Genomic DNA, 26,419 nt, shown 5'->3' with positions numbered 1-26,419 from the left:
GAAAATATAAACAAGCCATTTCAGAATACAACAAAAGTGTGGAAGGTGGGGGTCTGATCATATGGAAGAATATATATATATATATATATTTTTTTTTTTCAACAACATAGAAAATGCTATGTGTGGAGAGAAACAAGCCATTCATGTCTCTGTGAGCATGGTAGTGGCATTGTAATACTGTTAGGTTGTTTTTGTCCAGCAGGGTTCCCGGGAAGCTAGTCATAATTAATGGGAAGACAGCAGTAATAAACACAAGGGAAAACTATCAGAGGCTACAAAGGACGTCAGACAGGGGAGGTTCACACTCTAGCAAGGCAATGACCCCAAACGACTACAATCCAATAATTTAGATCAAAAAGTTCAGTTCAGTTTTGTTTTTTATTTTAGGGTATATGTATTATTTTCTCTCTATGTCACATTCATTTACTTATTTGTGCTGGTTTAGTAAATATTTCCATGAATTCCATTGGATGTAACTTGACAGCAAAACTTAAAGAGGTGTAATGAATAGTTTCGCGAAGCATTGCAGTGACAGATTTTCTTCTCCGTTGTCTGTCCAGAATAGACGATCTTTGCCGAGCTGTTTACAGGTGACAGTGTCCGGAAGTGACGCAGCACGCTCTCATGAGACGGTACCATTCTAGTAGCTGGATAGATGGACGGAGGGTCAGCGGCGGACCGACGTCTCATTCAGAGGAGAGAAACGGTAACTATCGTTTATATTAATGTCGCTGTTTACCGGGAATTTGAGCCTCAGTGAAAAGCTACAGACCTGCGTGGTGTTTCGAGGTGTTGGTGGAAACATCTCGGTTCGGTGCTGGGATGGAACTGAAGCTGCTGACCGAGGCAGATGTCAGAGCTGCACTTTAACTGGCTTTAGCACGACGACCAGTACCGATAATAGAACTGTTCATACGTCTTTATCGATGGACTCCGAATCTGAAAGCTTCATGTATTGCAGCAGTAACCCACACCTGCATGTTTTCATTTATTTCAGCCCTGACAGGTGGGGAGTGAACAGGTCCTGGGTTTGAAAGCAGGAGTTAAAGGTTAAGACTCTTATTCTCTCTTCATTATGTAACCCAGTGAGCAGTGCTGCTCTGTTTTGATCTGCTCACAGACCCTTTAGTTGTTTTAGCTATTTTAACCAGAAGAAGGAGTAAATTACAGTTCTGCTGTGGGAGAGGAGGGAAAATTATAGTGTCCAGGAGAGAGATGTTTGTTTTGCTGTCCACAGATTGGACTTTTGTTGAGCATTTTTGACTACGTGGCTGGGACAGGTTGGTTTCTACTGTAAACCAACAGTTTGTTTTCATTTTGCACTTCTGGCTGAAGTGAGCTCAAGCCAGTCCAAATTCCGTGCAAATGTAGTGTTTTTATTTGGTAGGAAAACTAGCTTTGACAATTAAAAACTTATATCCCATAAATGTTTAGTCTGCTATATGATTTAGTTAAATTTGAAGAACAGTTATTTATGTTTGAAAAATATTTCTATTGAAACAATTTTAAAAGACTAAGGTGGTCCAGATCCAAATGTTGTGGACAATTTTTCATCTGTAGCTTTTGCAAACCTTTGGGCTTCCCAACATGTGTATTTGCTGATTTCTAGCTTGATCGTCTTCAGATAAATAGATGAAGGGTTTTGGTAATATGGATGATGATGTTGGTGAAATATTACTTCATTGTGGTCAAGTGTTCTCTATGAATACTCATTCAAAGAATATTAGAAGAATGTTCTATCTATCTTTCTAATAACATTGATTTTCAATTGAAACAGCATTAAAGTGTTAGATGCACCAAATGTTTCCAATTTGTTGATTTTTGTAATCTTTTGTGATAGCCATACTAATATAAAATATAAAACAATAGAAAATGACATAATTAATAATATTCTGGGTATGTTCCCAGAATATTATCTTATCTTTGTGGATTCTCAAAACCCACATATCCAGTGATTGAACCAATAACTCTTTCCTCAGACTCACTCACAAATTCCAAACAAGTGAAAATTGTAATTTTGTCTTGGATGAAATAAAGACCACCACAGATGAAGGCCAACACATCATGCATTATTATGTGCTTTAATCTACTCGACAAGAAATAAACCAAAATGCTGAAGCTTTGGCTGCATTCACACAGCAGGAAAAAGTGAGTGAAATACTTTTTTTTTGCTCATATGCAAAACATATCCAACTATTTCCTGGCAGTATGAAAGGCCAAAATCCACATGCAGTACCAAATTATTTACATATTCAATAGTTTTCAGTGCATCTGCAGTTTGAATAGTCATTCAACTATGATGTCATTGACTTGAAACATGTATCATAATTCTTGTGAAGTGGTAAATCTAGACGTCAACAGTTGCAAGCGGTGCCAACATTTTAGTCGCTAATGCTAATCCATGGAAAGACAACAAAGTAATTCCTGAACAACTTTTAAATTGATCCAAAGGTGGCAGCACACATTATCACCTCCGTAAAAACTGCACCGCTGGATGACATCTATGTTCTGCGCATGGAGTTGCTTTGAGATTGTAAAATGTTCAAACATGAGTCTGATTGCTGTCACATTTGATTAGTAGTATGAATGACCTTGCAAAAAAAAGAAAAAAAAATAGATTTCAACAAAAATTGTCATTGAGCAACAAGACCGATTTGTGAATATAGCCGATGTGTTTATAAAACAAGAGTACTCCCTTTGAGCTTTCGTAGGTGCTGCTAATTATTTCCACTTAATGATGTTAGTTTAGTTCATCAGTGCTCTTGGCATTGTTTACAGTCTGTCCAACATACTGTTATACTGGAAAAGCTCTCAAAGAGTGGTGTGGACATTGTGATATACCATATTTTCCTGGATTTGCTCTTTCTCTTTAAGATCTTGATTTATTGATTTTATGGGTTAATAAGGGCATATTGACTTTTGTTTCACTCTGCTTGTAGAGTGACCTCTTAAAACTATAAACTTCTCATCCATATGTGTTTGCATGGTTGCTTTCCCTTTTTTATTCAAGCATATAAGTTAACTTGGGTCGACAGAATAAACTGAACACAGATGATGCCTTATTTATGTTTTCTCTGCATCCTCTCACCCTGCATGGTTTTTGCAAGCTGACCAGCTTCAGAGTACATCTGATACAAATCAAACACAATACTTCATCTGTCCTTCATGAAGACTTCATGTCACAACAGCTTCATGGTCCGACCTCTCCTCATCTCCATCGACATCCTCTGACAGCAGAGAGAGTGTTAGACGTCTAAGCAGTGGACTCTGTGTGCGCGCGCGTACGCGTGTGTGCTGTCAGCAGCATTGTGTTCCACCCTCATTGTGCTGAGTTTCCAGTAAGTGTCCACGTGCTTCACGAATGCAGTGCAGCCACAGTTCACGCTAGACACCAATCAGCCAAATGCAGCCTCTTTCCCAGCTAACGCCGGGTGGAAAGCAGTTCCTCTCAGGTGTTCTTAGATGAGGCACGCAAACAGATGATGTCTAAATTACACAAACACAATCAATTACACATAATTATGCTTCACCTGAACACAAGAAAATTGAGGTGATAGTTTTTCTTTTATTATTATTTCTGTCGAGGCATTAAATTGAAACTTCTGATATTTACAGTAAGACTGGTTGAAATGGCAACTTTTGCATAGAAAAATCTATTTAGGAGTAGTGCTGTTGTGTTAGTTCAGATTTTTTTCTTTTTGTAGACTTTCTTTTTTTTTCTTGCTTGGATAATTATTACCTCCAGTTTTGGATGCAGTGCAGCTGTAAGTTAGTTTTTTTTAATTATCTTTTTGAACAATTGTTATGATTTGTAACCATGGCAACAAGTTTTTAATTTTTTAACTTTTCTTTTTTTTTATAATTGGGAGTAGCTGATTAGCATCTCAGAAGCTCAAATAATATCTAAAGTATAATATTTTCAATGCGTAAGGATCATATCCCCAACTCCAACATCGTGCAAAATTTATAGACCAGAGATTTGAAGCAAAAACAAATGAGGTGGATTAGTAGAGCTTGCCAACAACTGATGGTGTCATTCAGGGCATGTCGTCTTGGAATAGCATCTCTTGTGCCCTAACATTGAGTTATTAAAATGTCATTAATTAAATTAAATGTTAAATATAATCACATCCTTCTTGGCAATTCATCTATCACTGCACCACTGCTGCTCTAAAACTAAGGCTTTCTCTTTACCAAATCTGCTTCAGTGTAATGCATTGCACCAACTGGTGCAGTTTTACCTTTAAATAACACCATAATTGCATTAAATTTTATTTTTTAAATATTTTAACATTTGCTGAAGCTTCAACATTGAAAGAAATAGTTAAAACTGCAAAATGAAGCAGGACAGTTTATGTTTTGAAGACTTGCAAATATTTCCAGTTCTTTGTTGTTGACATAATAAATCATAGCTATCTTCATACTACCCTATTTTCCTTGATATAACAATATATGATCAATAATATGATCATTGCCAATACCCTATGGATTGTATCTTGGAAACGTGATTGTACACCTAGTTACAATCACAAGCTTGAAAGTATTTTGTCTGGATTTTGTGTGATAAGCCAGCATACAGCTGGATAAAAAACATTCCCAAAGCATGATGCTGCCACCATCATATTTTAGTGTGGGGATGATGTATTCTGTGGTTTGTGGAGGATTTTCCAACACACAAATAGGCTAACAATTTCATTTGTGATCTCACTTGATTATATCTTCAAATTGCTGTGTCGCCTACATGATTTGAGAGATTTCCAGTTTAGAATGTTGTTTTAAAATCTAGCCCTGCTTTAAACTTCTTTCATGACCTGTCTGCTGCTCTCCTTGGTTTTCATGATTCTGTTTGTTCACTAATTTTCTCTAACAAATTTCTGGGATCTTCACTGAGCAGCAGCAATTATCCTGGGATTCAATTACATGGACTCTGTTATAATTAGATGGGTTCTGAGGGTATTTTGTTGCACTGGATTGTATTTAGGGCAGTAAAGGGGCAAATACCATGTGCAACCCACACAATTCATATTTGTAAAACCTTATCTCTTTTTCTATCCACTTTTTTCCTTTTGTCTATAAAACAAAATCAAATTTTGCATGTGTTCAAGACTGGTGGAAACAAGTTGGGATGAAACAGTTTGCTCAATCCAACTATGGAGGCTGGAATATTTAATGTGAAATATTTATTATAAGCTAATCAGGCAAGCACTCAGCTTATTTTACTTCACCTTTGAAAATAAAATTAGGATAGAACTTGAAATCTGCTTATAAAGAGTTTGTGCTACAACTTTAATTAGTCAAGGATGTTTTGGTTTGTTTTTGCCACAGTTAATTTTTTTTTACCCCATTCAATTCAGTTAAAATAACCCTTTTATTTATTCCCAAAGGGAAATTTCAAGGCACATAAGTAACACAAAGCAGACTATGAAATTTAATAGCTCAAACAATAGAGATAAAAAAAAAAATCACATATACTTAATAAATATTTGAGTATTTATAAGTGGTAGTACACGTACGCAGTGTGAAGTACGTATGTAGCTTAAGTTCAGCAGTGCAGCAGGAGTTCATAGTTGGGCTGGGAGGATCAGCTGGTCCTGGGAAGACATTTAACCACTGACCACAAAATCTGATAATGCTTCCTTGTCAGAGTTGGACTGCTGCACGCAGAGGCACATTCCTTAGTGGTGATAAATAGGGAAACTTCTTTATCTTGGCTAAGTCTCAGATTGGGTACAACTTCCGATGGCTGGAAATACCCAGCTCTATCCCAAGCATGATAACCATGCTGAAAATAATCAACAGCATTTTTATTGTTTGCTTCTGCTGGTATGAACAATTATTTTGTTCTATTTTTTGCATCTTAAATCTGAATCTTAAAACTTCCACAATTGCCAAGTTTTCTATGTGTTCTATAGGGATATCATGTAACATATAGGATTCTGTGAAAACCATAAGAAGTCCTCTAGTAAGTCCAGCAAATCTGAAGGAGTTTTGTAGGTGTTCATTCATTCATCATTGTGACAGCTCAGACCTAAATTTTGATTGTGACTTTGTGAAAACATGTGAAAATTTGTTTCCATTCCAGACTTCTTTTATCCAATCTTTAGGTGGACTAACTCATACTCAGCCTTTTCAAGGTATTACATCACAATGAGAAAAATAAAGAATACCCATTGGTTTTATCCTTTATTTAGAGTATAAGACCAAATCCCGTCTTCTTGAATAAGTCGGCCACCTTGAATGGAGATGTTGCTGCTGCAACATGGCGCTGATTTCGAGAACACCTGCACATCTGTGCAGCTGATTCCTGAGCGTCAGCAGAAGCATCAGCGCGGTGCTGATGCTGGCATCCGGACAGGAAGCTGTATTAATGTAATTGACATGTGTAACAGCAGGAGCAGTGCAGCCTTGCAGCTGGTCTGATCTCTTTAATCCAAGTTCTGGATTGTTGCCTGGCCCGTTTTAGGTCACATTAATGTAGCCGTGCTCCGTCAGGCTGTCTTTTATGTGGCTAAATGTGATTTTATGAGTGATTTATTTTGATTGTGTATGTTTGGGGGTCTAAAACTTCTTCATATCTCCTTTGATAATCTGGATTCTCATACAAGGTTCTATGAAATCTGTGAACCATCAGTTTTATGGTCAAATCTCAGCGGCAATAATTTTGGGCTTTTATGGTAAAGTTTGAAAAGCCAATATCCAAGCAAATAGATGTTTTTTCTTGCACTGTGTAAAAATTAGAATACACTGAATGCATTTGGATTTGCATGCAACCCAAGGACGCTGAAATCTAATCTGCCAAGTCTGCTTGGACTACAAATAGAAACCAGAGAGCCTCTGTTACCGTAAATCGGTTATTCATTTGCAGATTTGTATTTAAAGAGATTAAAGCAGGATTAACTGAAAACACTGGTGTGCGAGTTTAACTCGAGTTGGTGTAGATTCTGTCGTGTGAGCTGTGGGTGTGACATGTTGATTCAGTACGAGATTTGGTACATTTAAAATGACTGGTAATTAACCAATAAAAGGTTGGATTGTAGATAATCTTTAAGGTTGTATTTTTTTATCTTCTTTTTTGCCAGGTTCATTCATTGTTACTTTGATTTTAGGATGCCATTTGTTTACTTAGTATTATTTTATTTAAAATTCTTTCACATTTTTTGAAAGCATCTAAACTTTGTTGTATTTAATTGGAATTTTATGTGAATAACACAAAGTTGCACATGGAAGGAAAACAGTTTTTCTTTCTTTACAAATACAACCTTATAAATGGGGTGGGCAGATGTGTTCAGCCTTCTTGAATTAATGCGTTGTAGAACCACCTTTTACTGCAATTACAACTGGAGATCTAACAGCTTTGCATGTCTGGAGACTGAAATATTTGCCTGTTCTTTCTTGCAAAGTGCTTTAAGCTCCTTTCCTTCACATTGGATTGAAAGTCTCTTGTAAGGATATTTCTCAAGTCTTGCCTCTGTTTCTTAATTAGATTTTAGCCTAAGGTTTTGACTGGGCCACAATAAAACATTATTGGACTTAGACAATATACATCATTCCATTGTTGCTCTGGCTGTATGCTTTGGGTTAAACCAGATAACAAATTTGGTCTCATTCGACCAAATAATCTTTTACACATGTGCTGTGTGTCCTCCAAAGGTCTTGACAATTTTCAAATGTGTCTTTCTTTCATCATTGGCATTCTTCTCGGCATGCACGGCAAGGTACTGTGCTGGTAAGGGTTTTCCCCCTGAGTACAGTAATCTGTAGTCACATCTTCTCCAGATTAGCCATTGACCTCTTGACTGCTTCTCTAATTTCCTAACTACAATATTGTCACTGTTCGAAATGAAAGTTAAAGGTGCATCACTGCACTCCAAAGAAATACTGCTGTTGAAATAATTAAATTTATCTTTAAAAATCAGGCATTATGTTGATATATCTGGTAGACTGTGGCCAGATAGCTGTTATAAATAGCCCAGATGTGCTGAGTGTTCATGATGCTCGCAGCCTTTGAAGAATCAGTAAGTGGAAACAACCAAATGACAAAATCTGGGCTGAAGAATGGAAGCGAAAGTCTTTCCCCTCTTTTCGTAAGTCCGTCCTCTTCCTCACTTTCTCTGCTTCCCTCAGGCCGTCTCCTCTTTTCCTTCCTTCTGACTGACATTTTGATAATGACTTCGTCTGAGCCGCTCCACAGGCCCTGCCTCCATCCGCATCCTCAGCTCTCCATGCAGGGCCTGCTCCTCTCATCACTCCTCACATCTTTATCAGATCAGTAAATGTCGGTAATGTCATCTCAGAGAGGTTAGGGAATTAAAGATTGTTTATTTTCTGGAATCGTCTTCTCTTTTAGCTTGGAGAGAAACTGTCCTGGAGACAGGCTTGCTGGACAGCTTGTTTGAGAACTGGGATTTTGTTAAGAACTGGGTTAAGCTCTACATCCTTTTATATTTGGGAAGGGGTATTACAGTTGTGGCTATGAGGGGCTTAGATTAACTCTGCATATCTAAACGAAGCTTTAAAAGTCTTTACTGCAATACCTTTTTTCTTTGTTGTATTCTTTGTGTTCAGAAATACTGTATTCATGCACCACTCAGTTTTAAATATACTCTTCTCTCGTGATATTTGTGCTAGCCGGCTTCTATAATTACCACAGCCTGGAGCGCCTCATGGGGAGCAAATTAACGCACACGAGTGGAGGAGCAAAAACCAGAGTCATACAAGATGGATTGGAGTAGCCCTGACCTCGGACGTGTGCGCCTTTAGAACGGGGACATAAACAGCAGGGATGTTGTTATTCATAGATCACAGCCATAATGCATGCTTATGTATGTGTGAGTAATGGTTGCCTGATGCAGCTCAGATAATTAGTCAATTGAAGTGCTGCACCATGTGACTAGAAAAACTGCAGCAGGAGTAAATAAGTATTTATTTATTATTCATAAAATGTCATTAGACACGTTTTATTTTGATTCCACGGACTGTCCGTATGAAACATGTTTTTAAAGCGATTCCCTTCATGTTTTCGACTTTTGATCTAAGGAATCCTAAAGCCCACATGGAGCTTGTTATAGTCTTAATTTCTTTTAAAAAATCTAAAAGCTTTATTTTAAGTGTTTCCTACACTTGTTGATCTCCACATAAAAGAACAAATTTGACTGCTTCTTAAATTACACATAAGAGCATGGCAAATTTTTGTTATGTATTTTTGTAGCAGCATCCCAGTTCTGACTACTGTCTTCCATTGTAAATTTGGAACAGTCGTGTTGCTTTATGTGCACTAAAGCCGTGGTTGTCAGGACTATTTCGGAGTAACATGGGCAAGTACTGGTATCAATGCAAAGTTGAACTATTATTATTAGGATTCTGAGAATAAATAGTATTCTATAATGTTACTTTTTCAATAAATGTCTTAGTTATATTTCTAGGGGAGCAGTTACCCTGCAAACAGATGAACTGTGATAAATTTGACACAGATCAAAAGTATTTTTTTTTCTCTCACATTTAATGTATAAACATTGAGGAAGCTTTACTGAGATGTTATCCCTTTTTAATTCACTATTCCATGATGATAATATTATAATTTTACATCTTTTATGTTTAATGAGATGCTAGGTGAAGTGCAGGAGTTTATCAGTTAAGCAATGCCTCTTCGTCATATGTTGCTGCACACTGTCAGCTGGCTGATAGAACACTGGTAGCTACACTTTTTCTTTCCCTTAAGAAAGACAAATTTGGTTGTTTGAAATTATTTTCTCCATCAACTAATTAAATCAAATTACGATGGATCCCATATGGGGCAGATAGCCACAAATAGCTTAAATCTGCAAATATTTGAGACCCCCTTTAGAAATACTTAGAACTGCCTATTTTATTATTTTTCTCATCAAATACACCTTAATATGCATCAAAGTACAAAGTTGAAACCGGTCTTGTACTACTGAAGAAGCAAAGTCTTAGTTACTGTATCTCTACCGCTCTTGAAGGTACAACCAATCATCATCAACTGCTATAACGTATTAGTTTTTATCTCATCGTCCTTCATCCTGTCTTTTTGCCAACACTGCATATGTGCAAGTTTCTAGCATCAAACAAAAAACAAGAAATGAGCCCATGATAGTTGTTGAGGCTGGTTGTCTTATCTTCCTGTCTTTGTTTAATGGGCTTATTGGTGCTGTTTGTTTATTCAGACTGACATTGGGAGCCACTAGTCTCTGCTATGGTAAGTTTGTGCGTTGAAAGCTGATAGGTTTGGAAAACTCTGAGTGGACACTTGTGTCTTTATTTCTTTCCTGTGTAGCTGTTGTAAGGTTACCTTCACAGATAGATAGTGGTTTTAAGCACAGATAGGCTGGTCCTCAGTATTCCACTCTATTTCTAGTGATGTTAAAGTTTCTGAAGACCACTAATGGATTTTGTTCAGGTTATAAAAGCAGAATAAAATGTTTTTATGTGCAGCACATGACTGAGAAACTAGTGCACGTGTCCTGGTGACCTTGGCTCATACTGTACTCTGTATCTCTGCCCCGGAGTCCTCCCTTGTCTTTGTGCATTTGTGTTTATTGCTTTGTCCTGTGCTTCAGCACCGTCCTTCCCCAGTCCCACTAATATAATGTCATGATGACCACGACTCCAAGGTGCAAGGGGTACATATGTTCACATTCCCCACACTTTTCTCATTCTCTTATTTATTTAAAGGAAGAGGACTGGACAGCTTTGGGTGGCCCCTGTGCTCGGCTTTATGAATCTGCACACAGTCTGCTAAATCACGCTCAGGATTACCAGGTGCACGCGTTTGAGAGGAAGGGTAGTTGAAACACGCTTTGTGCCTGCTGCTCCTCATCCGTTTGCTCCTGAACATAAAGAGGAAATTAAGATATGGATTGTTGTAGTGCTGCTGGATGAATCCCGCAGGGGGAGTGGAGCGGTCATTATGTAATTTCCCCTCAGTGCAGATTGGTCAGTGGATGAGATGTTGGTGGCCTCAGCACCGTAATCTCTCAAGTATTATCTGTCTCCCAACGTCAGCAGTTGTTGTGGGCAGAATTTGCTTTGTTTATGTAAAACCAAACAATCACCTGGGTTTGCGTGCAAAATAATTCACATTGTAGCCAATGAGGTTTGCTCATGACGTCAGAACATTACTTGATCTTTTGGGAACATCCGCTGGGAAACTCCTCAAATTCTAACAGAAAGAGGGGTGATAGTTGCAATAATATACTTTTTTACTAGTCCTTTGAAAAAGGATTTATCTTAATTAAATGGTTGTACAAACAGAAATATGCAGCCTCTGTCTGTTAACAATGTTTGCTTGTGCTGTCATTAAGTTACAGTGCAGATTAGGAATACAAGAAGCAACAAATCATACTGGTATTTATTGTATGATAAATTAGTCCTCTTGCTTTATAAACACAGATTTTATATTTTTAATCAAAGCAATTAACCTAAAAATATAGTGACACTCAATTAAGTGAAAAGGCATCTAAGATATATTCCAGTAAAAGAGACTGTAAAACATAGGATAAAAACATAGGAAAACAAAATAAAAACAGGAAAAAAAACAAGAAAAAAGTAAAAAAAATCAATGAATGCGGATAAAAAAATAAATTAAGTCACATTGACTTTTACATAGTTTACACATTATCATATGTGTTTACGATAAGCTGATCTTTGCTTTATTGTTTTGTAGAAATGATATTTCATTATGAAATTAACAATTTGTTTTTGTATTTATTTTTGTTGACATTTACTGCTATTTACACAAAAGTGTTTTTCTTTTACTTTCAATGAGAAGAAAGAGCCTAGAATATCTAAAGCATGACAGGGAAATATTTATATTATAAAGATTTATACTAGTAAATAACAGCCCATCCAAATGTCTTTACATTTCTTACTTGTTTTTTCACTTGTGACTTAAACATGTTATATTCCAGAAAAGCACAACTCCCTGTTCAAACTTCTGAGTATGTTACTCACTGGAAATACAAATATAAACATTTGAGATTTGGAAAGTAGGTTCAATGGAGATAATGTTGGAGATTTCATGTTTTCATGGTAAAAATTGTGTTGCCAAAATAATCAGATTAAAACGTAAAATTCTGCTGAAGAATGTAAAAGAAAATCTAAAGACACAGCAACTATTAGTTTTGCTTTTACAATTTACCACAAGCCACAGATGGGAAACAGCAATTAAATTAGGCAGAAATTAAACATTTTCACCTTCATGAATTGGACTACATGTAGAAAACTAAGTGTACTAACAGAGGTAATGATACATGGTGTTGGCAGCCTCTTGTTATGGGAAACATCATGTAATGTTCTTCTCCTTTATCGCTATGTGCTAAAGACACCAAGCAATCCATTAGTTTGTGGTTATCATGTGAACAGATTAGCAATATTTATCCCAGTGATTATTATTAGTAGTAATTAGATTTTAAACTAAAGGGCTCAAGTTATAACGGTTTTTAGCAATATACTGTTGTTGGGATATGTGTTGTTGGAAGTCACTGTAATTGTTTTTTTTTTTTTATCTAAGAGCCATAATTGCATTTCAGGTCCTAAATTACTCACCTTGAAATAATCAGTAAACACCCCGTCATTGTATTGCCTTATAGCTAACAATCCTTGCAGTATTGTGTATTTGTCAGTAATTATAGACGTGTGTGTATGCCACAGCATCTGTATCTGGGCCCTTGCCTGCGCCTGTGCTGGCAGATTGGAAAGGTAAGCCGCTGAAAGCTTCTGTGTGCGATGCTGCTTTGTCTCTTATTAATGAAGGCGACACAGGAGCTGTCAATGCTGCTGTTCCGCTGCCGGTGAAATAGTAATGAGTGTGTATAACGGAGCCCGGTCAGTGTGGCTTACAGCTCTGCTGCGATTGGTTGTGAAGCAGGGGCACATGGCACACCGACTGGCCACGCTTCACGCCGGGACCGCGATTGCTGGAGGCAGAGATGGAGATGTTTTGCAATCGGAGAAATGAGGCAGATTGAGAAACAGAGGTCAGATTGATTTTTGTTTTGGAGATCTTCATGGAAACCTCGCTGTTTACCTCACAGAGCATTAAAAAACTTTCCAAACATTGAGGAACAAATAATTTTATTGTGTAATCAGTTGCCCTAGCCCTACTTTCTCATGCTGTGATCTTTTATTGTTGCTCACGCTGAGCCATGAAACTCTGAAATATTCCTTAAAAGGTACGTTTGAGATCCTTCTTATTTTAGAAATGTTGATTTGTGTTGAAACTGGTGCATCAACATAGCTGATATCTGCTATTTATTACTTCAGTTTTGATTTTTCTATTTTGAATATTACCTGCAATAATATTTTAGTATTTTGCTTTTATTTTTTTGTGTTTTTTATTTAAACTCTACCAGTAGACTCAAATGCAGAACAGATGCATTTAAGTAGTTTAGAGTGGGCAGGGTATTTCCAGTAATTAAATTAAAAACCTCATAATTGTTGACAAATAAAATAATAAAATTCTGAACATTTTAATCTGAAAAAGAATCTAACTTTTTAAAATTTCTAGTCTGTAACGCTGCTCTCTTGTTTCCTGTGCACCTATGTTATTTGTTTTATGTTTTTTACTAATATTTTTCCTCATTTTTAACATAAATATGGTTTGAAATTTAATATTTCTGTAAAATAAAAAGTTATGGATTTTAATAACTTCATTGTATGATGACCTGACTCTCACCAATAATTTTTCCCTTTCTGAAGTTGAACTGGTTGTATACTCTTAAGCCCAAAATGACTCATATCCCTGACAGATTTAGGTTTAAAGTAATCTTTTGATCTGATAATGTTTCTTTTTATTTAAAGTAGTAATAAAATTTTAAGAATGGCAAGAAGTTCATTCAATGTTAGTTAAAAATATATAACACAAAAAGTTATTAAAAGTGACCATGTATAAAAATAAAGTAATATAGCACCTGATAACGTCCTAACGTTCGATTGAGCACATTCATTCAGGAGTGGAAATAAATTTGTACCAAAATTTCTGATTCCACATTTGTTGATGGCTCAATCAATTCCTAGGAAATAAAGGCAATTAATTTATTTAACTTTTATTTGCTTTTTAAATTCTTTTATTTGCTTTTTTAAATTCTTGAGAGTATCCAGAAACGTTTTAGTATTTGTTGGCATCACATTTCCCTATGGTCTTGATATGACCTGAATCTGAGGCCCATTTCTCTTAACCCAACTTAAAAATTGGAAATGCAAGAAAACATGTCATTCAAGTATCAAGAAGAAATACAATTAGATAGACTTTTTTGTAATAATAAAATTGTTAAGGATGTAAATAGTGCATACTAAGTAAATATTACATATAGGTTAGTAGGAATAGTCTTGAGTGTAGTTACCTACGCTGTAATTATTGCAGTATGCTGTACAGAAAGCAGCTTTTTTTCTATTTTCTAAATATTCCTAGGGAACTTCCTGCAGTAAGAGCCTGGAAAAGGCTGTGATGAAAGTAAAAGCCAGAAAGCTGCTTCACTCACTTCCGAAAAAAAGAGAAAAGCTTGTTATTTCTACTAAAACTGGATTAAAACATTTAATTACAAAGTCATTATAGATGTTCAATCGTCTCAGTTTATAACGTTTCGAAGGATTTTTGTTTTTCTTGTAATAGTTGTGTTTGAATTCAGCTTTCGCTCACCATTTCAAACATGCACATACTCTCACCATCTGCTACATTAAAATTGTGAAAAGCGTTCGCCCACTCATACAGTCACTCACTCCAGCCTTGAAACAGCAGCAAAGCCAGAGCAGCTCGGCGTTCAGAGGCCAACTCAACGGCTCTTTGTCATCTTCCCCGAGCCGTTCCTAAGCAGTTTGTTTGGCATGTCGACACGCATTGTCTCATTGTGAAGGATTTTATCATCAGTGAGTGGGGTGGGGAGGATCTATGTGCACGTGGTTTGCTACAATGCTTTGGAGGTGGTTATGTGTGACAATGAGAAAAAAAAAATACAGTTTCAGCAGAGCTTTGCTTGGTGTCACTCTAACTTAATGGGTTTAAAGTTGTGGCTATAAACAATCAGTTTTTTGTTTGCTGCAGAGTCTTTTTGCTTTTTATTGTATTTGTGTGAAAGGTTTTTAGATTTAAGGTATCAATTTTTATGTGAAGGATTTTCTGAAAGCAAAGCTTTGTTTTTATATCTAAATGTAGCAAACATATGATTGTATGAGATTCTCACAGAAGGATAACTTTTAGTAAAAATCTCAGAGTATCACAACAGTATCACACACATCTGAGAAAGAAATGTGCACTATGATTTTATTGTTTTTATTTTAGGCAAAGCAACAATTGTTCATACTGCTGCAAAAAAAGGAATAAAATATTGATTATTAAAGTCAAATAAACACCAGTTGAGGGCTTATTTTGCAGAATAACACAGGTATAACAAGCTGATTTTTAGCTGCTTAATTTGTCCTGATTGTTGGTTTTTTGTGAATACTATTATAATATAGTTGGCTTTTTTCAGCCATATGAACTGCAGTGAGCAGCCACAGCCCAAAAAGGAGCTGCATGAAGTAGACGGACACAGTTTGCTGGAACAAAACTGGAGAACATTTGAAACTTCATGAAACCTTTAGCTTAAAAAAAAACACAATAACAATGAGACTTAGTGGAAAATGATTCAGACCTATTTTGTAGTTACATTTTTTATGCAAGTTGTAAAACCAAAGACTGCCTGTTTGGCTGAGTCACACATTGATATTTTTGTCTCAATTAAATGCTTCTGTTTATCATTATGTACATTTCTTAAGTGAAACACATATTGTAAAAATTCCTTTTTTATTATTATTATTTTTAGAGTTTTTTGAATTTATCTTGAGATTTATAGAAGCGTCTGGAATTTTTCAACCTGTTATCACTTGCTTTAGAAATGTTTTATTTAATCCATGGAGATGTTTTCTGTATTTTGGTGTAGTTTATTGTTTTGTTTTGTTTTTCCCCACATTGACATGCAGCTCTTATGACCAGCTGGACTTTGGAGTCTCGGCTTCAGAGCTGGGCTCGACGTCCTCGCTGAGCAAACAGATCAGATATTAAAATTCCTCTCCTGCATGCATGTCGAGAGCTTCTCCCTCACTTTGTCAATATTTGATCAGAGCTCATTTTTTGGGAAATACCCTGCTGTACTTTATGTATGTAGGGAGCTTCTTCTGCTGTCTTTTGTACTTTCTCAAAAATGGCTTTTAAATACACATTTAATAAGTGAAATTTTAAGATATCTAGCAGTAAGTGATGACTCCAGACATTCTACGTTCACGGCCATCTGCACTGTGACTCTTTTGAAGGCCATTTCACGCCTTTTCTTGTCGCTTTGGACGCTTCAGCCAGCACGCTGCCCCGGGATACGTGCCCTCCTCCTCTGGCAGGGTCCCCCTCCCGGTGGGGCGTGGCCTGAGGATCGACCCTGGACAATGGTGCTCCCAGATCACAACACCCCCATAACGCTCCGTGCATCATTACATTCCTGCTTCTCCACCCTGCCACTCCCCTCCCCAGAGGACTAGGGCCTGAAACAGGAGCTCCAGGGGGAGCATCTGTTCCTCTCACGCTCTCAGTCAGCTAGTTTATAATCTCTACCACTTCCTTTTGTCTTGGACACTCCCTCTTAGCTCCTACTTCTAGCTAAATTTAACCCATCACTTCATGAGCTCCGTTCTTTGTGTTTGCTCGCAGGTGAGCAGCCCGAAGGAGTCAAGCCCGATACCGGATCCCACTGTGCAGATCTCTGAGATGCTCATGAACCACCCGACAGGTCAGTACACCCCACACACACCTTCAGACACACAACGAGGTAAGAAGCTGGCAGTGGATGTTAATAAAGTTCATCTGGAGAGAATGTGTTGACATTGGAGAAGAAAACCAGAGATGTGACCTTTTGAGAGGAATTCATCTGATTTTGACATTATGACCTTTAGATTTCATTCTTTTTTATTTGTAGTCTTTTGAAGTTGAAATAATATTTGCAATAAACCCTCTAAAAACCCTAAAATAAGAACATTTTACTGCCAATTGGACTGACATCTCAGCAACTATAGATTTCTAAAGATTCTTTTTCTTATTAATGTAAATGTAGAAATGCAAACAGCAATGTTTTAATGTTTCATAAAATAGCATTTGTATAAAATGCTTTAAAACGTACAAGAGTGGTTATTTTATTTTTACGTTAACCTAAAACTACAGACATTTTGAAATCTTTCAGATAAAATACATTCTGAATTGGTTTAAATCTTAGCAGCCCTTATCTTGCTTCTATCTACATAAAAATGTTCACATTTTTAACTGAAGATTATTTATGTAATTTTATTGATCTTGTTTTACAGCTGATATTCTCTCTGTGGTCTCAGATTACTAAAACATAACATTTATCTTTTGGGTTTATGCATATTAAAAATTTTCTCTCCACCTTGCTGAGAATAAAGACGATGTGTTGCTGCCTTATTCATCTCTCAGAGCTACAGAGGTTATTTTTATGCTTCAGCCACACGTGACTGTGAAACAAGATGTATTATTTTGGCAGATTGCACACTCTGATGTTTCATTTTGCATCGTGCAACCCACAGCCGTGGGTCAGAGTCGGCTTGGACAAAAAAGTGATTACTGATTTTGGTCCAAACGGATTTTCTTTTGAGCAGAAACGGTTTGTCCTACTTACAGAGGCACCACTGCAGCCCAACCTGCTGTTTCCAGCTGGTGCTGCTTTGAAATACGCCCGACCCACCTCCTCCCCGCCGCATCCTCCTCCGTCTCCTCTTCTCTGCTTTCATCCCTCTTTGCTCCGCCCACGAATCCCCGCTTCATCCCTCCTCCTCTCTGAGCCGCGTCCTCTGCTGCGTCAGACACCTCCATTCATGAAAAGCGTGACGTGAGCAGGTCCTCAGCGACACCGAGACGGTTCACACCGCCCACCCACTCACAGCCCAGGTGCTGCGCGAGTCACAGGGATGCCTGTCTGTTTTTCCCTCTCTCCCTTTCTGGCCATTTCTCCCTCGTGTCTTCGTCGTCTTCAGCTGTCCTCTCGGGGGGTTTATAACCGTCCTCCTTCCCTGCCTCAGAGCCGAGACAGGAACATGAATCTGAGCCGTGTCTCCGGTGAGTAACCTTCTCATGCCGCGTCTCTGTAATGTGGAACTGCTTCTCCTTCTTTTCACTGATTTGGGGTTTATCTTTTGTCCAATATGCGTACAAAAACAGTATTTTCTTGTGTGTACTTGAGATTTTTTGCATATGTCTCGGGTTTTAGTGTGTGTTCAGCAGTGGTGCTGCAGGAGTGTGTTGAGCAGTCGTGCGTCGGTGCGTGCATGATCTATTTTAGGCTCAGCAGTGACGCTGCTGCTGCTTTTTGATGCAGTGTTATTCATGCCCTCTGAAGGACAGGTGATGTAGGTTAAAGCGACACTCACACCCCCACCTCACCTTTGTTTTTTCATTCATGGCACCAGATTTTCCGTTACTAGTATCATAAAGAATGTCTTGTTTAACCCACTTTGCCTGCTTTTTTTTTCTTGGCAAGTCACCTTTGACTTGCCTCCCCCTGTTCACCAATCTCTTAATTTACTTGGCAGCTGGAAAGCTCAGAGTGCCTACCTCTGTCCTCTGCTACTAAGCATGTTTATATAACTGTGGAGGATGAATAGCCAGCGGTTTGGCTTTAGAGGAGAGGAAGAGGAGGGGTGGAGCAGATCCATTCGTCCATTTAAAAAAAAATGTGGCCAGAATCCTATCTATGCAGTCTGACTTCAGCTGGTTTACATTTTAGAATAACATGCATGTTTAAAGCTGATCTGGGATAATAGAAAGCTTGGAACCACTATGAGCACTAATGTATATTGATTTCCAGGTTTCCTGCTGGTCTCACTGGACTCACATGACCCATTTCTATGCTCTTTAGCTTTGTGGCTTTCCATATTGCATCCATTTGGAAAAAAAAATGGTGTCAGTCACAGCCAGTCTCCTGCAATATGCATGTTTGTCTGTCTCTGTCCTTGTTGTTAGCGGGCCAGGCAGACCGTCCCATTAAAGGAGCACAAGGGGAGTTGTTGTGGCAGCAGCTGCTCTGGTGTTACAGTGTTTTGTGTGAGTGTGTGAGCGTGCTGTTCTCCTGGTCGTGCAGGGCAGACGGGCCTAGTTCACATGGAGCCGACTCCTCTTGTGCCCTTTGTTGTCGCTCTGGGAGGCTTTCCCATTAGAGCTCAGTCGGTACGGTATTGTGCCGCTGGCGGCATTAGTAGCTACAGAAAACTAGTCAGGTTTTTCATTCATATTTTTCTATTTCTGTCTTCCTCTTGCATTCTGCTTTTCTTCTGACTTATCCTTTCTACCATCGCCTCTTTGGCCTTGATTTCTTATGATCTCTTAATGAATTCTTTATGAAAGCATCTGTATGAAGGAATCCGATTACAGAGAGCTTATTTTGTCATTAGCTACCGGGAATAAAACTGCTGCTTGACCCAAAATGTCGATGGCAAACTTGTTGTATCTGTGTTTTTCCATTCCGGATAAGTATGAGAAAATAAATTAGAAGATGATGTTTGTATTTCCACTTCATTCCATATTCCATTTTCAAGTCAAATTAAGTTTATTTGTATAGCACATTTCAGCAGCAAGGTAATTCAAAATGCTTTACATGATAAAAACATAACACAAGAAACAGGAAACCTCATTGGTTTGCAGTGACAAAATAGAGAAGTAATGAAAAGTTGTAATTCAAATTAAAACTGATTTTCCAGTTATTGTTAATCAAAGGCAACTCGAAACAAATGTGTTTATAGCCTGTTTACAGAAAGTTTGATCCAGATAAGAGGAGCATAACAATGAATGCAGTTTTGGTTCTGATCTCTAAATGTATACCGATGCATCCATCTTGTGTTTTTCTATGCATCCATGTATTTCTACTGTACTGTTTCTACAGTACAGTAGAAACATAAATTCAAAGGAAAGGTTTATACATTGAAAATTGAAGTCTGGAAAAGTACAAAATGCTTCTTGAAATGAACAGTACAGAGAATGCAAGCATAGTAAAAAGAAAGTACACCCCATTTCAGTTCTAATGTGTTGTGTATCTGGATGTAATCCTCTGGTTACCAGGTTTTCAGACTATTGAAGCACAACCTCACTCAGCAGATTAAACACTGCTTTTATTAAAATAATAAGTAATTAATAATTTTTGTCAGTACAGAATGTAGTGAAAGCAATTTGCCAATCTTCTAGGAATGGATACTGCAGCAAATTTATCCCAATGTCAAACACTACAAATGCTCAACACAATTACATAAATGAAGAGCTGCAGCTCATTAATTTGGCTAGCAAGTTAATGTTCTTAACAGAACAAGTAGGAAAAAGACTTAAGTTTTGATTGGCTGAATGCTTCACCTGCCAATAGGCGTTTTTTCTATCAAAATAATATTGCAAAAATAGTTGGGATTGAATGAGACTTTCTAAAACAATGTCCTTTAGGACACCAGAGTACAGATGTTTGGAGAAAAGTACATGCAGATTATCAGCACAAACAGCATCAACTGTGATTGTAGAGAAGCAATTTCCACCATCAATAAATCTAGTAACCTTTCTTAGCATTTGATGTTTATTCTGCAGTGAGAAAGATTGTTAACAAGTAGAAAGCATTTCTGATGGCTACCGATCCTTCCAGGATTCAGTGTCTCAGCAAATTCATCCCAATGTCACAGCATGTAGTGATCAGAGAAACTTAAAACAAAAAACCTACTGCACAGCAACATCTGTCAATACAAACCTCATACAAACTATGAAGCATGGTGGCAGTGGGGTGATGATTTGGATTTGTTTTGCAGCCACAAGACCAGGACACCTTGTACTCATTCAATCGATCATAAACTCATGTGACTGCCAACATATTGGCAAAGTGTCTTTAGCTAAAACTGGGTCAGCACCAGAACAATGATCCTAAACTCAACAGAGCAGCTGATTATGAAACATCAGCTGTTTCATAATCTGAAATTCTCCATTCAGACAATCAAGAACTTGTTTAAATTAGTCCTAGTTTTACAAAGTACTAAACCATAGGATGTTTTTTTGTTTTGCATTAATTATTTTGAGATTTTTGGCTTAATCTTTGCTTGAGAAGTAATGAAAGATTGAAATCTTATTTTTTGCTTTTGTACATTTTGAATTTAATTACTAACATAGCATTTTTTGTGTACTGAATCATACACACTGTGAAAATCCTTTCTACCCCTTTTGTAGTTGCCCATTTCTTCCTGTGGGTATTTGAGTGTTCTGGCTGATGTGCCTCGCTAAGAGCCTAGAGAATGAAGCTGACGTGTGTTTTCTCCAGTTATTTATTTTCTCCAGTTCTGGCTGGTACCAGCTGAGGCTATTTGAGGCACCGATCTTGTGTGTGTTTGGAGTGCTAATGATTCATAGCCTCTCTGTGTCAGACATTTGGAGGATTCCTCCAGAACGTGACGTAGGATCGATGAGGGTAGAGAACGTGGTTTGTTTAACTCCCATCTGATGCGTCTGCTCTTCACGTTTACCCAGAAACACAAAAATCAAACTTGTACACATTATCACCACCTGGTCTTTTCCCTAGGGTTCAAGCCAAAGCATTGACCGTGTTTATGTTTGATTTCCAGTTTAACACTTAACCTGCAGCTAAACAGGTGAGGGTTATTGTGCCGTGTGGCCTGCTTTCATTCCAAACAGCATCTGAATTTGAGGGAAGAAGGATTATAGGAAAATGTCAGCTGAAAGAGATTGTGAAAAATAATTTGCTGTTCCCACACCAGCAGATTATTGCTCTCACCCACATACAGTTTGGTGAGGCTAGAGAGGGCAACGCTGATTTATTCACGCATAAACTTCTAAATACCTACTAGATTTGTCTGCTTGAACAATGACTTACATCTGTGAGTTTTGTGTATGTCAATTGAGTTTTATAACTCTGTTTACTCACAGGCTGAACAGAGACCTTGAACAGTCCATAGTGTGGGGAAACAAGTACAGATAGCAGAGTTCACCTCTTCAACTATGACCGAGAAAAACACACTGTCACATGCTCGGTGGAGACCAGCACAGCTCTCACCATCTGTTTCAGGAGAGGGCCCAAGCGGGACACAAACTTTGCGGTGCGGGTATTTGTCCCAGAAATAAGCTTCAGATGTTGGGAAAATGACTCTATTTGTCTGACTCGTTTCCGCCAGTTTTGCACATATAGAGTGAAACATGTTGATTCTTCTTTTCTAGACAGCTGATGAATTTGTTTGATCTCACCCTGTCCATCTTAGCTCTGGTCTCATGTGACCAGAACATGCGGTGGCCCCTATATCCCTTGTGTCAAACTTCAAATGGTACTTCTTATGGCTTTCATTCCACAGTAACTTACCTCTTGCCACTGCTGCACAAACCCAGGTATTTTACAATTACATACTCATTCACATTGTTCTATCAAAACCCTAATAAAATATATTGAAAGCTGTGTTTGTAAAACATTGTAAAATATTTTTAAAAATTAATATTTTAGAATGTTTACAATGTCATTGTGTTTATCTTAATATCAAAACACACTGACATTTGTACATTTTGCTTTTGTTTTTTTTAAAGTCCAATAAGCAGATAAATCCCAAGCAAACGTTGCATGTTTCACTCAAGTCACATTGCTGTTTTTCAAGCTAGATTTTTCTCTACTCTGTTTTGTCGACTCCATGAATGTGGCCTTCAGCCTCTTCAAACCAGAGTGCTGAATGGGTTCGAGCGTGACTGCCAGCATAGGGTCGGGATGGATGCAGTGTCGACATGGTAACACGTGAATGACGAGGTGGGATGGGAGGCTAAATTGGTTCTTTGTTGGAGGCGCAGCTGTCACCTGAAAGGAGGTTCTCCCCCTGGGTGGCTCCCAGCAGGCCTCCTGTTAATGAGGACGGAAACGCAGATGAGACGGCTGCTGCCCGCTCTGGTACCAGGACAAACGTTACATCTGTTGATATGAAGAATCTCCACTCTTGTGTTGATACTTGCTCTCCGTTTCAGCTGTTGTTTGTAAAGATACAACAGACACCAGGCTTTTGCTGAGCGTTGTTGCAAAAACATGAGCTGCCTTCCCCGGTGGGTTGCTGGGAGTAGTGGGATTATTGGATCTTGCCAGACACGCCCAGGGCAAGTGTGTGTGAACCTGATCCCCTCCCCTGCACCATCACCAAATGCTCTACACACACACATGCATAAAGAGGGATACAATAAGTGCAGCTCCCTTGAGTTAAGTGCATCTCTAATTAAAAATATGCCCACCATGAAGGAGGATGTTCATGGGGAAAAAATGTATATAAATAATAACTAAAATATATCTGGATATGTGTTTGTTCAAGCTGCAGCCCTGTGGGGGGATTAAAGGATCAGCTCCTGATAATTTCTCCCCCCTCTGTCCCTCCCCATTCGGCTCATTCTCTATAATATTCATCCTGCTTAGGATGTGCATTGTGTCCTCCTCTGAACCAATGTCCATCTTTTTTTAAAACTATTTTTCTAATCATCAGAGGGGCAGTTGATGTGTCCTTGTTCTCGGTCACAAAGTCTTTTGGAAAGTTCTGTAAATAAATGACTACGTAAACGAAACCGTCTGTCTGCTCTCCATCAGGCTCAGAGATCTTCCATTAGAGATTGATGAACGGGAGCAAGAGGTTCCTTTCCTCCTCTTGGTGTCAGGAAACAGACATAAAAGGTTGGAAGGCACCTGCGCTCTGTGGTCATTAATCAGCCGGGATAATTGTAGAGTTTCAGTTCAGCTACAGAGGTTGCAGTATGTCTTTATGCCGCTGCCCGGCCGACCACATCCACCCACTTCAGGGTCAGCGTCAGAAGGCCAGCTCTGAGAATTGTCTGCGAGGTGGAATTACACCGCCGGCCCTCGATTTGTATGGCTCGCTTGTCTCTGCTTTGGAAGGGAGGGATTTATTGGATACCTGAGAGAGCGTTCTCTCCTTCCCCTGCACTCTCAGCAGCGTGCTTAGGCAAACGCCTGCATTATAGATGAGCTGCTGGCAGCTGCCACACTCTCACAGCGCTCAGGTTATCCCCAGTGGATACACAGAGATATACTACATGGATTTGCACAAACATGCAAACAGCAGCTACAGTTCTGGGCAGAAATCTTTTGTTGTTCTTCATTAGTTAATATTTTGCCTCCAGCAGTCAGTATTTATGGGTTCCTTTAAAATAGACTTAATTATTGGTTATTTAGGCTTTCTCAAAGTCTTTCCAACTGTTTCTTTAGACCTTTAGAAAGTTTTTAATAACAGTTGATTAAAACCATTTAAAGTCTGGCAGTTGAAAGCAAAATAGAAAAAAATAATGGAGGTTTAAAAACCAGTATCATTAATGGATGGGCTTAACCTTGTCTATTTTAAGTCCTTTTAAAAATGTATTGATCAGAATTTTGCGGTCAGTTTTTGAACTGCTATTATTGGTTTGAATCAATTCTTGGAGATCTGCTGTATAAGATATCAGAACAGTATTTATGTCATGTTTTTTCTCGTCTTCCTGACTTTAATCATTATTAAACTAATAATGATTAGTTTATTAATAATGGATATTGTCATATAATGTGTGAGGAATATCAGTAGCTGTTAAACTGATTAAAATTGCTTTTAGCATCTTATATTAATAATTAACACTGCTAGTGTTGCAAAACGGTAGCCACCAACAGTGTCCCCTACAGGATTGGCTACCCGAACTACCTTATTTATCTTATGTAATTTCCTTCTGGGATCATTGAAGATTTTTTATTTTCTAACAGATGCTAACATTTCCAAAACATAAAATGTTCCAGGAGAGACAGAGGTTGAAAGCTAAAAAGGATTTTCTTTAAAAAAACTTTGCTGTTCTCTGTTCAGCCTTCCTGTTATCTACTTAATGTCTTACTCTCTCTTGGGCTCATTTCATGGAAAATACAGTTTCACTTTAAATGGCTTCGTATATCTCTGTGCGTCTTCTCACCAATAATCAGAATGGCATCGCTTTGCAACATCTCCCATTCCAAAGTGGGTTGCTGTCAGTAGCGTTTGGTTATGGTTTGTCCACTGATCAGAAAAAGATAACCATTTTCTATTTTTTGACCAGTTACTAATCGTCAACCTTTGGTCTTTAGCTGATTTCTTTCCTTTGACGACCTTTTATTACAAGTTTTTCTTTTTCCTTTTTTGTGTCACCGTCTTCTTTTTCCAGTCAAGCATGTAAAAATGTTGCTGAAGGCTAAGGAGTGAATTCATGGGTTAGAAAGTGGAGCTGCTTTCCAAAAGAGTTTTGATTGGACAATATGTGTCTCGAACGCCACTTGGAGCTTCGTCTCCTCCCTAAAACCTTTCATCTCTTGTTTGTGTTATCTCTTTCGTAAACTCTCCACTGTTTTCTGCTGCCTGTTCAAACTTTAATTAGGTTACACATTTTTTCTTGTTTTGTGTAACGATCCAGCTAAAAACTCAGTATGTGCCATACTGAGTTTTGCAGCGAGTTAAAAGCCACAGCATATAAAAAAACATTTGAGCGTTTTCACTTTTGGCAGCTCCTAGAGGCAGTGTTGAAAATAACAAGACACGTAAAATCTTACAAATGAATCTGGCCTGAGGTCACTAAGTTAAAGAGCACAAAGAATGCAAACTGTGTCATTTGCTTTTAGCTTCATATTATTAATTCAATGTGGTTTTGGATTATTTTTTTCTTTCGCAGTGTGACAGTTGCTTCTTTTAAACAAATCATGTCATGTTGAGCTAACCTATTTGAAGCATTTTATTTGTGCTGGTACAATAGTTGAAATGGACGATGCAGCACGGCATCCAATTACAAAACAAGTGAAATAAGCTAATCTTAGTGTGCTTTGTGATGCTGTGGCATGACTTTAAACAGGCCGTTCCTGCTCGAAAACCCTCCAGCAATATAAAAGGCTTGTATCCAGTTATGGCAGCTGCTGGTAGAACCAGTTATTAGATGTAGGGGAATGTTCTTTCCGCACAAGGTCATATTGGTTTGGATAGCTTTTTCGACTTTATATCAGTCCATCTGGATGTCATTTTATAGTTACATCCGTCTCTTCTGTTCACCATTTATTCTAAAGAATGCTTCTTTCATTCTGTCTTTATTATGTTTCATTCTTTGTTTTCTTTCATTAATTCATTCCTTCTCTAGACATGTCCTTGGGCACAAAGGTGCCCAAAACAAAAAGGAAATTAAATAAATTTGTGCGAAGAACTAATTGAATAAGCCCAACCAGCTGCATTTGGAAAAACCTTCTGAGAATAGAGCAGATGGACGGTATTTTATTTAAGACGAGTCAATATTAACGTGCACTGAAGAAACATCTGTTGCCAGTTTTATTAGTTCAGTTATTTTGTGTGATTTCTATCTTTAAACATTTATTTTCTTTAAAGATCCAGA

At 38.0% G+C, this 26,419-nt stretch overlaps 1 protein-coding gene across 2 annotated transcripts in view; it reads left to right on the top strand.

Annotated features, from left to right (window-relative positions):
- The first annotated feature begins 601 nt into the window (after positions 1–601).
- The window catches only part of map3k13 (mitogen-activated protein kinase kinase kinase 13), a 39,833-nt gene continuing 14,015 nt past the window's right edge, over positions 602–26,419 (top strand). Inside the window, exons 1-2 of one of the 2 annotated variants that reach the window (XM_028023478.1) lie at positions 602–706; positions 16,694–16,772. The gene's annotated coding sequence lies outside the window, so the exon portion shown is untranslated. Of the gene's footprint in view, positions 707–16,693; positions 16,773–17,764; positions 18,110–26,419 lie in introns of those variants that run through there. The other variant, XM_028023479.1, reaches the window with a different exon arrangement.

Source organism: Xiphophorus couchianus, chromosome 7 (genome assembly GCF_001444195.1).
Source record: "Xiphophorus couchianus chromosome 7, X_couchianus-1.0, whole genome shotgun sequence".
Lineage (NCBI taxonomy): Eukaryota > Metazoa > Chordata > Actinopteri > Cyprinodontiformes > Poeciliidae > Xiphophorus > Xiphophorus couchianus.
The sequence above is the reverse complement of the archived record's forward strand: the minus strand, read 5'-3'. Positions and strand labels throughout refer to the sequence as shown.